Raw genomic sequence first — 13,510 nt, forward strand, 5'->3', positions numbered from 1 at the left:
CTGGTGGTATCTGATTTTAAGTGCCAAGGCATCAGCTCCTGGTGGTATCTGATTTTTGCCAAGGCATCAGCTGGTGGTATCAAGGCATCAGCTCCTGGTGGTATCTGATGTTAAGTGCCAAGGCATCAGCTCCTGGTGGTATCTGATTTTAAGTGCCAAGGCATCAGCTCCTGGTGGTATCTGATTTTAAGTGCCAAGGCATCAGCTCCTGGTGGTATCTGATTTTAAGTGCCAAGGCATCAGCTCCTGGTGGTATCTGATGTTAAGTGCCAAGGCATCAGCTCCTGGTGGTATCTGATTTTAAGTGCCAAGGCATCAGCTCCTGGTGGTATCTGATTTTAAGTGCCAAGGCATCAGCATCAGCTCAAGGCATCAGCTCCTGGTGGTATCTGATTTTAAGTGCCAAGGCATCAGCTCCTGGTGGTATCTGATTTTAAGTGCCAAGGCATCAGCTCCTGGTGGTATCTGATTTTAAGTGCCAAGGCATCAGCTCCTGGTGGTATCTGATTTTAAGTGCCAAGGCATCAGCTCCTGGTGGTATCTGATTTTAAGTGCCAAGGCATCAGCTCCTGGTGGTATCTGATTTTAAGTGCCAAGGCATCAGCTCCTGGTGGTATCTGATTTTAAGTGCCAAGGCATCAGCTCCTGGTGGTATCTGATTTTAAGTGCCAAGGCATCAGCTCCTGGTGGTATCTGATTTTAAGTGCCAAGGCATCAGCTCCTGGTGGCATCTGATTTTAAGTGCCAAGGCATCAGCTCCTGGTGGTATCTGATGTTAAGTGCCAAGGCATCAGCTCCTGGTGGTATCTGATTTTAAGTGCCAAGGCATCAGCTCCTGGTGGTATCTGATTTTAAGTGCCAAGGCATCAGCTCCTGGTGGTATCTGATTTTAAGTGCCAAGGCATCAGCTCCTGGTGGTATCTGATTTTAAGTGCCAAGGCATCAGCTCCTGGTGGTATCTGATTTTAAGTGCCAAGGCATCAGCTCCTGGTGGTATCTGATTTTAAGTGCCAAGGCATCAGCTCCTGGTGGTATCTGATTTTAAGTGCCAAGGCATCAGCTCCTGGTGGTATCTGATTTTAAGTGCCAAGGCATCAGCTCCTGGTGGTATCTGATTTTAAGTGCCAAGGCATCAGCTCCTGGTGGTATCTGATTTTAAGTGCCAAGGCATCAGCTCCTGGTGGTATCTGATTTTAAGTGCCAAGGCATCAGCTCCTGGTGGTATCTGATTTTAGTGCCAAGGCATCAGCTCCTGGTGGTATCTGATTTTAGTGCCAAGGCATCAGCTCCTGGTGGTATCTGATTTTAGTGCCAAGGCATCAGCTCCTGGTGGTATCTGATTTTAAGTGCCAAGGCATCAGCTCCTGGTATCTGATTTTATCTGCATCAGCTCCTGGTTATCTGAGTGCCAAGGCATCAGCTCCTGGTGGTATCTGATTTTAAGTGCCAAGGCATCAGCTCCTGGTGGTATCTGATTTTAAGTGCCAAGGCATCAGCTCCTGGTGGTATCTGATTTTAAGTGCCAAGGCATCAGCTCCTGGTGGTATCTGATTTTAAGTGCCAAGGCATCAGCTCCTGGTGGTATCTGATTTTAAGTGCCAAGGCATCAGCTCCTGGTGGTATCTGATTTTAAGTGCCAAGGCATCAGCTCCTGGTGGTATCTGATTTTTGCCAAGGCATCAGCTCCTGGTGGTATCTGATTTTAAGTGCCAAGGCATCAGCTCCTGGTGGTATCTGATTTTAAGTGCCAAGGCATCAGCTCCTGGTGGTATCTGATTTTAAGTACCAAGGCATCAGCTCCTGGTGGTATCTGATTTTAAGTGCCAAGGCATCAGCTCCTGGTGGTATCTGATTTTAAGTACCAAGGCATCAGCTCCTGGTGGTATCTGATTTTAAGTGCCAAGGCATCAGCTCCTGGTGGTATCTGATTTTAAGTGCCAAGGCATCAGCTCCTGGTGGTATCTGATTTTAAGTGCCAAGGCATCAGCTCCTGGTGGTATCTGATTTTAAGTGCCAAGGCATCAGCTCCTGGTGGTATCTGATTTTCAGCTCCTGGTGGTAGTGCCAAGGCATCAGCTCCTGGTGGTATCTGATTTTAAGTGCCAAGGCATCAGCTCCTGGTGGTATCTGATTTTAAGTGCCAAGGCATCAGCTCCTGGTGGTATCTGATTTTAAGTGCCAAGGCATCAGCTCCTGGTGGTATCTGATTTTAAGTGCCAAGGCATCAGCTCCTGGTGGTATCTGATTTTAAGTGCCAAGGCATCAGCTCCTGGTGGTATCTGATTTTAAGTGCCAAGGCATCAGCTCCTGGTGGTATCTGATGTTAAGTGCCAAGGCATCAGCTCCTGGTGGTATCTGATTTTAAGTGCCAAGGCATCAGCTCCTGGTGGTATCTGATTTTAAGTGCCAAGGCATCAGCTCCTGGTGGTATCTGATTTAAGTGCCAAGGCATCAGCTCCTGGTGGTATCTGATTTTAAGTGCCAAGGCATCAGCTCCTGGTGGTATCTGATTTTAAGTGCCAAGGCATCAGCTCCTGGTGGTATCTGATTTTAAGTGCCAAGGCATCAGCTCCTGGTGGTATCTGATTTTAAGTGCCAAGGCATCAGCTCCTGGTGGTATCTGATTTTAAGTGCCAAGGCATCAGCTCCTGGTGGTATCTGATTTTAAGTGCCAAGGCATCAGCTCCTGGTGGTATCTGATTTTAAGTACCAAGGCATCAGCTCCTGGTGGTATCTGATTTTAAGTGCCAAGGCATCAGCTCCTGGTGGTATCTGATTTTAAGTGCCAAGGCATCAGCTCCTGGTGGTATCTGATTTTAAGTGCCAAGGCATCAGCTCCTGGTGGTATCTGATTTTAAGTGCCAAGGCATCAGCTCCTGGTGGTATCTGATTTTAAGTGCCAAGGCATCAGCTCCTGGTGGTATCTGATTTTAAGTACCAAGGCATCAGCTCCTGGTGGTATCTGATTTTAAGTGCCAAGGCATCAGCTCCTGGTGGTATCTGATTTTAAGTGCCAAGGCATCAGCTCCTGGTGGTATCTGATTTTAAGTGCCAAGGCATCAGCTCCTGGTGGTATCTGATTTTAAGTGCCAAGGCATCAGCTCCTGGTGGTATCTGATTTTAAGTGCCAAGGCATCAGCTCTGGTGGTATCTGATTTTAAGTGCCAAGGCATCAGCTCCTGGTGGTATCTGATTTTAAGTGCCAAGGCATCAGCTCCTGGTGGTATCTGATTTTAAGTGCCAAGGCATCAGCTCCTGGTGGTATCTGATTTAAGTGCCAAGGCATCAGCTCCTGGTGGTATCTGATGTTAAGTGCCAAGGCATCAGCTCCTGGTGGTATCTGATGTTAAGTGCCAAGGCATCAGCTCCTGGTGGTATCTGATTTTAAGTGCCAAGGCATCAGCTCCTGGTGGTATCTGATGTATCTTTAAGTGCCAAGGCATCAGCTCCTGGTGGTATCTGATTTTAAGTGCCAAGGCATCAGCTCCTGGTGGTATCTGATTTTAAGTGCCAAGGCATCAGCTCCTGGTGGTATCTGATTTTAAGTGCCAAGGCATCAGCTCCTGGTGGTATCTGATTTTAAGTGCCAAGGCATCAGCTCCTGGTGGTATCTGGTGGTATCTGATTTTAAGTACCAAGGCATCAGCTCCTGGTGGTATCTGATTTTAAGTGCCAAGGCATCAGCTCCTGGTGGTATCTGATTTTAAGTACCAAGGCATCAGCTCCTGGTGGTATCTGATTTTAAGTGCCAAGGCATCAGCTCCTGGTGGTATCTGATTTTAAGTGCCAAGGCATCAGCTCCTGGTGGTATCTGATTTTAAGTGCCAAGGCATCAGCTCCTGGTGGTATCTGATTTTAAGTGCCAAGGCATCAGCTCCTGGTGGTATCTGATTTTAAGTGCCAAGGCATCAGCTCCTGGTGGTATCTGATTTTAAGTGCCAAGGCATCAGCTCCTGGTGGTATCTGATTTTAAGTGCCAAGGCATCAGCTCCTGGTGGTATCTGATTTTAAGTGCCAAGGCATCAGCTCCTGGTGGTATCTGATTTAAGTGCCAAGGCATCAGCTCCTGGTGGTATCTGATTTTAAGTGCCAAGGCATCAGCTCCTCTGATTGGTGGTATCTGATTTTAAGTGCCAAGGCATCAGCTCCTGGTGGTATCTGATTTTAAGTGCCAAGGCATCAGCTCCTGGTGGTATCTGATTTTAAGTGCCAAGGCATCAGCTCCTGGTGGTATCTGATTTTAAGTGCCAAGGCATCAGCTCCTGGTGGTATCTGATTTTAAGTGCCAAGGCATCAGCTCCTGGTGGTATCTGATTTTAAGTGCCAAGGCATCAGCTCCTGGTGGTATCTGATTTTAAGGTGCCAAGGCATCAGCTCCTGGTGGTATCTGATTTTAAGTGCCAAGGCATCAGCTCCTGGTGGTATCTGATTTTAAGTGCCAAGGCATCAGCTCCTGGTGGTATCTGATTTTAAGTACCAAGGCATCAGCTCCTGGTGGTATCTGATTTTAAGTGCCAAGGCATCAGCTCCTGGTGGTATCTGATTTTAAGTGCCAAGGCATCAGCTCCTGGTGGTATCTGATTTTAAGTGCCAAGGCATCAGCTCCTGGTGGTATCTGATTTTAAGTGCCAAGGCATCAGCTCCTGGTGGTATCTGATTTTAAGTGCCAAGGCATCAGCTCCTGGTGGTATCTGATTTTAAGTGCCAAGGCATCAGCTCCTGGTGGTATCTGATTTTAAGTGCCAAGGCATCAGCTCCTGGTGGTATCTGATTTTATCAAGGCATCAGCTCCTGGTGGTATCTGATTTTAAGTGCCAAGGCATCAGCTCCTGGTGGTATCTGATGTTAAGTGCCAAGGCATCAGCTCCTGGTGGTATCTGATTTTAAGTGCCAAGGCATCAGCTCCTGGTGGTATCTGATTTTAAGTGCCAAGGCATCAGCTCCTGGTGGTATCTGATGTTAAGTGCCAAGGCATCAGCTCCTGGTGGTATCTGATTTAAGTGCCAAGGCATCAGCTCCTGGTGGTATCTGATGTTAAGTGCCAAGGCATCAGCTCCTGGTGGTATCTGATTTTGTGCCAAGGCATCAGCTCCTGGTGGTATCTGATTTTAAGTGCCAAGGCATCAGCTCCTGGTGGTATCTGATTTAAGTACCAAGGCATCAGCTCCTGGTGGTATCTGATTTTAAGTGCCAAGGCATCAGCTCCTGGTGGTATCTGATTTTAAGTGCCAAGGCATCAGCTCCTGGTGGTATCTGATTTTAAGTGCCAAGGCATCAGCTCCTGGTGGTATCTGATTTTAAGTGCCAAGGCATCAGCTCCTGGTGGTATCTGATTTTAAGTGCCAAGGCATCAGCTCCTGGTGGTATCTGATTTTAAGTGCCAAGGCATCAGCTCCTGGTGGTATCTGATTTTAAGTACCAAGGCATCAGCTCCTGGTGGTATCTGATTTTAAGTGCCAAGGCATCAGCTCCTGGTGGTATCTGATTTTAAGTGCCAAGGCATCAGCTCCTGGTGGTATCTGATTTTAAGTGCCAAGGCATCAGCTCCTGGTGGTATCTGATTTTAAGTACCAAGGCATCAGCTCCTGGTGGTATCTGATTTTAAGAGCCAAGGCATCAGCTCCTGGTGGTATCTGATTTTAAGTACCAAGGCATCAGCTCCTGGTGGTATCTGATGTTAAGTACCAAGGCATCAGCTCCTGGTGGTATCTGATTTTAAGTGCCAAGGCATCAGCTCCTGGTGGTATCTGATTTTAAGTGCCAAGGCATCAGCTCCTGGTGGTATCTGATGTTAAGTGCCAAGGCATCAGCTCCTGGTGGTATCTGATGTTAAGTGCCAAGGCATCAGCTCCTGGTGGTATCTGATGTTAAGTGCCAAGGCATCAGCTCCTGGTGGTATCTGATGTTAAGTACCAAGGCATCAGCTCCTGGTGGTATCTGATGTTAAGTACCAAGGCATCAGCTCCTGGTGGTATCTGATGTTAAGTGCCAAGGCATCAGCTCCTGGTGGTATCTGATGTTAGCTCCTGGTACCAAGGCATCAGCTCCTGGTGGTATCTGATGTTAAGTACCAAGGCATCAGCTCCTGGTGGTATCTGATGTTTACCAAGGCATCACCAAGGCATCAGCTCCTGGTGGTATCTGATTTAAGTGCCAAGGCATCAGCTCCTGGTGGTATCTGATGTTAAGTACCAAGGCATCAGCTCCTGGTGGTATCTGATGTTAAGTACCAAGGCATCAGCTCCTGGTGGTATCTGATGTTAAGTACCAAGGCATCAGCTCCTGGTGGTATCTGATTTTAAGTGCCAAGGCATCAGCTCCTGGTGGTATCTGATGTTAAGTACCAAGGCATCAGCTCCTGGTGGTATCTGATGTTAAGTACCAAGGCATCAGCTCCTGGTGGTATCTGATTTTAAGTGCCAAGGCATCAGCTCCTGGTGGTATCTGATGTTAAGTACCAAGGCATCAGCTCCTGGTGGTATCTGATGTTAAGTACCAAGGCATCAGCTCCTGGTGGTATCTGATGTTAAGTACCAAGGCATCAGCTCCTGGTGGTATCTGATTTTAAGTGCCAAGGCATCAGCTCCTGGTGGTATCTGATGGTATCTGATGTTATCTGATACCAAGGCATCAGCTCCTGGTGGTATCTGATGTTAAGTACCAAGGCATCAGCTCCTGGTGGTATCTGATTTTAAGTACCAAGGCATCAGCTCCTGGTGGTATCTGATGTTAAGTACCAAGGCATCAGCTCCTGGTGGTATCTGATGTTAAGTACCAAGGCATCAGCTCCTGGTGGTATCTGATGTTAAGTACCAAGGCATCAGCTCCTGGTGGTATCTGATGTTAAGTACCAAGGCATCAGCTCCTGGTGGTATCTGATGTTAAGTACCAAGGCATCAGCTCCTGGTGGTATCTGATGTTAAGTACCAAGGCATCAGCTCCTGGTGGTATCTGATGTTAAGTACCAAGGCATCAGCTCCTGGTGGTATCTGATGTTAAGTACCAAGGCATCAGCTCCTGGTGGTATCTGATGTTTACCAAGGCATCAGCTCCTGGTGGTATCTGAGGCATCAGCATCAGCCCGGTGGTATCTGATGTTAAGTGCCAAGGCATCAGCTCCTGGTGGTATCTGATGTTAAGTACCAAGGCATCAGCTCCTGGTGGTATCTGATGTTAAGTACCAAGGCATCAGCTCCTGGTGGTATCTGATTTTAAGTACCAAGGCATCAGCTCCTGGTGGTATCTTATGTTAAGTTACCAAGGCATCAGCTCCTGGTGGTATCTGATGTTAAGGTACCAAGGCATCAGCTCCTGGTGGTATCTGATTTTAAGTACCAAGGCATCAGCTCCTGGTGGTATCTGATTTTAAGTACCAAGGCATCAGCTCCTGGTGGTATCTGATGTTAAGTACCACGGCATCAGCTCCTGGTGGTATCTGATGTTAAGTACCAAGGCATCAGCTCCTGGTGGTATCTGATGTTAAGTACCAAGGCATCAGCTCCTGGTGGTATCTGATGTTAAGTACCAAGGCATCAGCTCCCGGTGGTATCTGATGTTAAGTACCAAGGCATCAGCTCCTGGTGGTATCTGATTTTAAGTGCCAAGGCATCAGCTCCTGGTGGTATCTGATTTTAAGTGCCAAGGCATCAGCTCCTGGTGGTATCTGATGTTAAGTACCAAGGCATCAGCTCCTGGTGGTATCTGATGTTAAGTACCAAGGCATCAGCTCCTGGTGGTATCTGATGTTAAGTACCAAGGCATCAGCTCCTGGTGGTATCTGATGTTAAGTACCAAGGCATCAGCTCCTGGTGGTATCTGATGTTAAGTACCAAGGCATCAGCTCCTGGTGGTATCTGATGTTAAGTACCAAGGCATCATCCTTGCTTCCAACCTCTCTTTTAAAAAGCAAATAAAAAAGGAACTCAAATAACCAAATTCAACCTAATTTACCAAAACATATGCAATTGTTTTGACTATAGCGGCAACAACACTATAATTAAAATCTATGATACTCCCCCATTTAACATACTAGTTTACTAGTTTGGCCCAAGCTTGCTTTTCAACATTCATACCCATTCAGTCTTCTGCCAACAGGCTCTCAAACTACTCAACCAGTAATCACCTTTAATGACCTGACATTGTTCCACCTAATGGAAACATACTATAATGTTAGACTACATGAACTTTCCTGCTCAAATGAACTGGTGTTACTTAAACAATCGACCCAAGAATCAATAACCATCAGAATCTCACAATGTTTTACAATTCAAACATTCAGATCTCCTTTCTTACAGCCAAATAAAGCCCAATCCACATTGTACTGCCAGAAGTACAGAAAAGAGTGTACTTAAACAACGGTCAAAACAATGAGTTTGAGTTTGAGTTTATTTTTTATTTTTACAAGGACAGTGCACATTAATCAACGTTTCAGTAAAAGTGCCGGTTTTAGCCAGCCGGCTAATTTTCAACCGCAGTCCCTGGGCAGGTTATTAAAAACAATTACAATATAGACAATAGCAACATAGAACAAGCAAAACATAGCATACAGACAGAGCAACATAGAACAAAAAGCAACATGACAAAATTCAGTGTTTCCACACCTCACAAGTGTTTCCACACCTCACAAGCTACAGACAACAGACAACATGGAGAGCGGCAACACACAGCTAGGGACCATGTTCACAAATCTGATTGACCTTTAGCCATGTCTTCAAGCATTTTGTGAAAGTGTGATATGTGGTGCAGTTATGTGTGTCTGATGGCAGTGTATTCCAGACATGGGAAGCTCTCACAGAGAATGCAGATTTACTAAAGGTGCTTTTCCTTAGGGGAACTATACAGTCACCTCTCATGGCAGACCTTGTGGATCTGCTGCCATATGTCTGGGTTTTCTGTTTAACAAAAATATTGAGTGGAGGGGGAGGAGCCAGGCCATTAAGGATCTTGAATACAAGACATGCGTCGGTGTATTGCACAAGATTTTCCCAACTCAAGAGCTCATGCTTTCTAAGGATGTGACAATGATGATGGCTATTGGGCTTCCTATCAAGCACTTTAAGAGCCTGTTTGTAGACAGACTGAATAGGTTTTAATGTTGTACAGCAAGCTTGGGCCCAACTAGTCAAGCAGTATGTTAAGTGGGGGAGTATCATAGATTTGAAGTACAGTTTTGCTACCTCTGTAGTCAAACAATTTTGTATAAATCGGAAATTAGCTAGGTTGAATTTGGTTATTTGAATGACCTTTTTCACATGCTTTTTAAAAGAGAGGTTGGAATCAAGTATGATGCCAAGGTACTTAAAATCGGATACCACCTGGAGCTTCTCCCCTGACACATAGACATCTGGCTCAGTAGCATCTGTTGCCCTCTTTGTGAAGAACATGCAAACAGTTTTTTCCACATTGAGATGCAAACACGAGTCACTGAGCCACTTTGTAACCTGGACCATTACAGTAGTGAGTTCTTGTGCAGCTTGTTGTTTGCTCTTTGCATGCACATATATCACTGTATCATCTGCATACATTTGAACTTCAGACCCAGTACAGACAGAAGGTAGATCATTAATGTACAGGCTGAACAGGAGGGGCCCCAGTATTGACCCTTGGGGCACGCCCACATCATAGCTACGAGTGGGCGACAGCTCATTGCTCACTCTGACACACTGAGTTCTGCCTTCAAGGTATGATTTCATCCATCTCAAGGCATCAGGGGAAAAGTTGAACTTGGACAATTTTGTGATGAGAATCTCATGGTTAACAGTATCAAAAGCCTTCCTTAGGTCCAGAAACACAGCCCCAACAGCACCCCCTTTGTCCATCTTGGACTTCACATTTTCCAGAAGAAAGCAGTTGGCCGTTTCTGTGGAGTGTTTCGCTCTGAAGCCAAACTGCATGGAGTGTAATGTGAAGGGGCTGTTGTTGAGGTGGGCAATCAGTTGTTCTGCTACACACTTTTCAACAACCTTTGACACCACAGGTAGTATACTAATGGGCCTGTAGTTACTCACGTTAGCAGGGTCGCCTGATTTAAAGATGGCCGTTATTATGGCCGACTTCCATACCCTTGGAAACACACCGAGACCAATAGATGTGTTGGTGACCTTAGTAATGGGGCCAATGAGTGACTCTGTGTAGTTTTTAAGAAAGTTAGAGTCCATCCCAAACACATCTTTGGCTTTAGAGTTCTTTAGTGAGCTAATCACCTTGTTCACCTTTGACTCAGAAACCTCCATTATGATGAAGACAGGTTGAGTGTCATTCACTAGCACTGAGCCCAAGAAACCAGTGGAGGGGTTCTGTGTCAGTACCCTGACAGAGTCAATAAAGTAGGAATTGAAGGCTATTGCTATTTCGACTGCATCCTGTGTTAGATTGTTATTCACCATGATTTCTAGTCTTTTTGCAGTGTTACTATGGTCTTTCCCTGTTAACTTTTTTAGATTCTCCCAGATCAATTTAGAATTTCCCTTTGCTTCACCAATTATGTTAATAAAAAAGTTTGCCTTGGCCTGTCTGATTTCTTTCATCACCTTATTTCTCAACATGGTAAACCTACGTCTGTCATGCTCTAATTTAGATTTTAGGGCTATTTTTAGAGCATAATCTCGTTCTTTCATCAATTTCCAGATTTCTCCATTTAGCCAAGGAAGAGTGCTCTTTTGGCCAGGTTTGGATTTGATTTTCTTTAGGAAGCCATTTATTGTAGTCTGGATTGTGGATAGAAAAACCTGACTATCAGCTTCCACGTCTGTATAGGACAAGAGATCATTCCAGTTTATTCCCTTAATTGATCTTTCAAAATAGTTTAATTCACTCTTAGGTATTCTGAGTTGATCCGGCTTTCTAACAGTAGAGAGGTTAAACCTGCTCTTAGACAGCTTTCTGGCTATAAGTGTCAGATTATGATCAGACAGCCCAGTAACCATATTGAATGATTTAGTCACTCTCTGGTTTGTTACTGAACACCAAATCAATCTGTGTTTTAGAGCAACAAGTCACCCTGGTTGGCCCTTTAACTAGCTGTGTAAGGTCAAAGGTATTAGTGATCCGTTTGAGGGTTTTCCTACAACACAATTTCAGTAAGGTTATTGTATATTCAAACTAATAACGCAAATGTACGTTATTCTACAACAATCTACCTGCCTCTAGCAACTTACCCTGATAATTAGTAGCAAACAGAGCAACTCTCTTCCTTACTTTCAGCTCAACTTATCCTATTCCTTTTTCCCCATTGGGCAGAAATATATAACCCCTCCCATTTCAACGTTTTTCCAGCTCAACTTATCCTATTCCTTTTTTCCCATTGGGCAGAAATATATAACCCCTCCCATTTCAACGTTTTTCCAGCTCAACTTATCCTATTCCTTTTTTCCCATTGGGCAGAAATATATAACCCCTCCCATTTCAACGTTTTTCCAGCTCAACTTATCCTATTCCTTTTTTCCCATTGGGCAGAAATATATAACCCCTCCCATTTCAACGTTTTTCCAGCTCAACTTATCCTATTCCTTTTTTCCCATTGGGCAGAAATATATAACCCCTCCCATTTCAACGTTTTTCCAGCTCAACTTATCCTATTCCTTTTCCCCCATTGGGCAGAAATATATAACCCCTCCCATTTCAACGTTTTTCCAGCTCAACTTATCCTATTTTTTTTTCCCATTGGGCAGAAATATATAACCCCTCCCATTTCAACGTTTTTCCAGCTCAACTTATCCTATTCCTTTTTTCCCATTGGGCAGAAATATATAACCCCTCCCATTTCAACATTTTTCCTTACCTCTATGTAAGATTTAAAACCCAAACTTTATAACTTCCTCTTCTCTCTGCTCTTCACACTTATGTATCCTATTTCTTTAAAAATAACACACGCAGCGCCAAAATCACAACATGCGTCAGTCAATCTATAAGAATGAAAATCATTTCGGTAATCACTTCCTATCGCCATCATCTCTCCGCTATTATTCAGAATTTCTTTAATTTAGGTAACGGTCTTCTCTATTGATACAGTAATTTAAATACGACTCAATTCTCAATACATTATTCCAGCAGATAATTTAGTGAACAGACATCGTCTTGCATCAAAACTCGCTTCGTTATTATTTTAAGTTGAAAGAATTAGTCTATCAATTTAACCTAAACAATCTATTAAAAACATTTAATTTATCCCTTCTATCAATTTGAACCAGACAAGCTATTAAAACGTTCAGTTTATATCTTATACAAACACTAGCCACCATAACTTTCCAGGCAAAACATACAAATAGATTATTTCCAATCAAAAACTCAGAATTCAGTTAGCGCATTGACTGGGAAAGGAACCCCGGCCTCCAGCGTGGCAGGCGAGAACTCTCCCACTGAACCACCAATGCTATGTAAAAGGACTGAGATTCTCCGCAAATAAACCCACTTTACAAGCAAAATAAAGAGAAAATTTTAATCTGATTAGGTCAGAAATGACAAAGACAAAAAACACAATGTTTAATAACAGATATTCTCTTTCTTCTTTCTCAGACACCCAGCTCCACCAACACTCTTCATCACCCAGCTCCACCAACACCCTTCATCACCCAGCTCCACCAACACTCTTCATCACCCAGCTCCACCAACACCCTTCATCACCCAGCTCCACCAACACCCTTTAGCACCCAGCTCCACCAACACCCTTCATCACCCAGCTCCACCAACACCCTTCATCACCCAGCTCCACCAACACCCTTCATCACCCAGCTCCACCAACACCCTTCATCACCCAGCTCCACCAACACCCTTTAGCACCCAGCTCCACCAACACTCTTCATCACCCAGCTCCACCAATACAGTATTACTGCCCCCATCACATGACTGTACCCTCGGGATTAATACAGTATTACTGCCCCCATCACATGACTGTACCCTCGGGATTAATATAGTATTACTGCCCCCATCACATGACTGTACCCTCGGGATTAATATAGTATTACTGCCCCCATCACATGACTGTACCCTCGGGATTAATACAGTATTACTGCCCCCATCACATGACTGTACCCTCGGGATTAATACAGTATTACTGCCATCACATGACTGTACCCTCGGGATTAATACAGTATTACTGCAAAGTCTATGGCTGTCTGGAATGGTTCCTCAGAGGATTAATACAGTATTACTATATACTGCCCCTATCACATGACTGTACCCTTGGGATTAATACAGTTCTACTATATATTGCCCCTATCACATGACTGTACCCTTGGGGATTAATACAGTATTACTGCCCCTATCACATGACTGTACCCTTGGGGATTAATACAGTACTACTATATACTGCCCCTATCACATGACTGTACCCTTGGGGATTAATACAGTAATACTGCCCCCATCACATGACTGTACCCTTGGGGATTAATACAGTACTACTGTATACTGCCCCCATCACATGACTGTACCCTTCGGATTAATACAGTATTACTGCCCATATCACATGACTGGACCCTTGGGATTAATACAGTATTACTGCCCCTATCACATG

The sequence above is a fragment of the Oncorhynchus tshawytscha genome, unplaced genomic scaffold, assembly GCF_018296145.1.
Source record: "Oncorhynchus tshawytscha isolate Ot180627B unplaced genomic scaffold, Otsh_v2.0 Un_contig_910_pilon_pilon, whole genome shotgun sequence".
In the NCBI taxonomy this organism is placed as follows: Eukaryota; Metazoa; Chordata; class Actinopteri; order Salmoniformes; family Salmonidae; genus Oncorhynchus; species Oncorhynchus tshawytscha.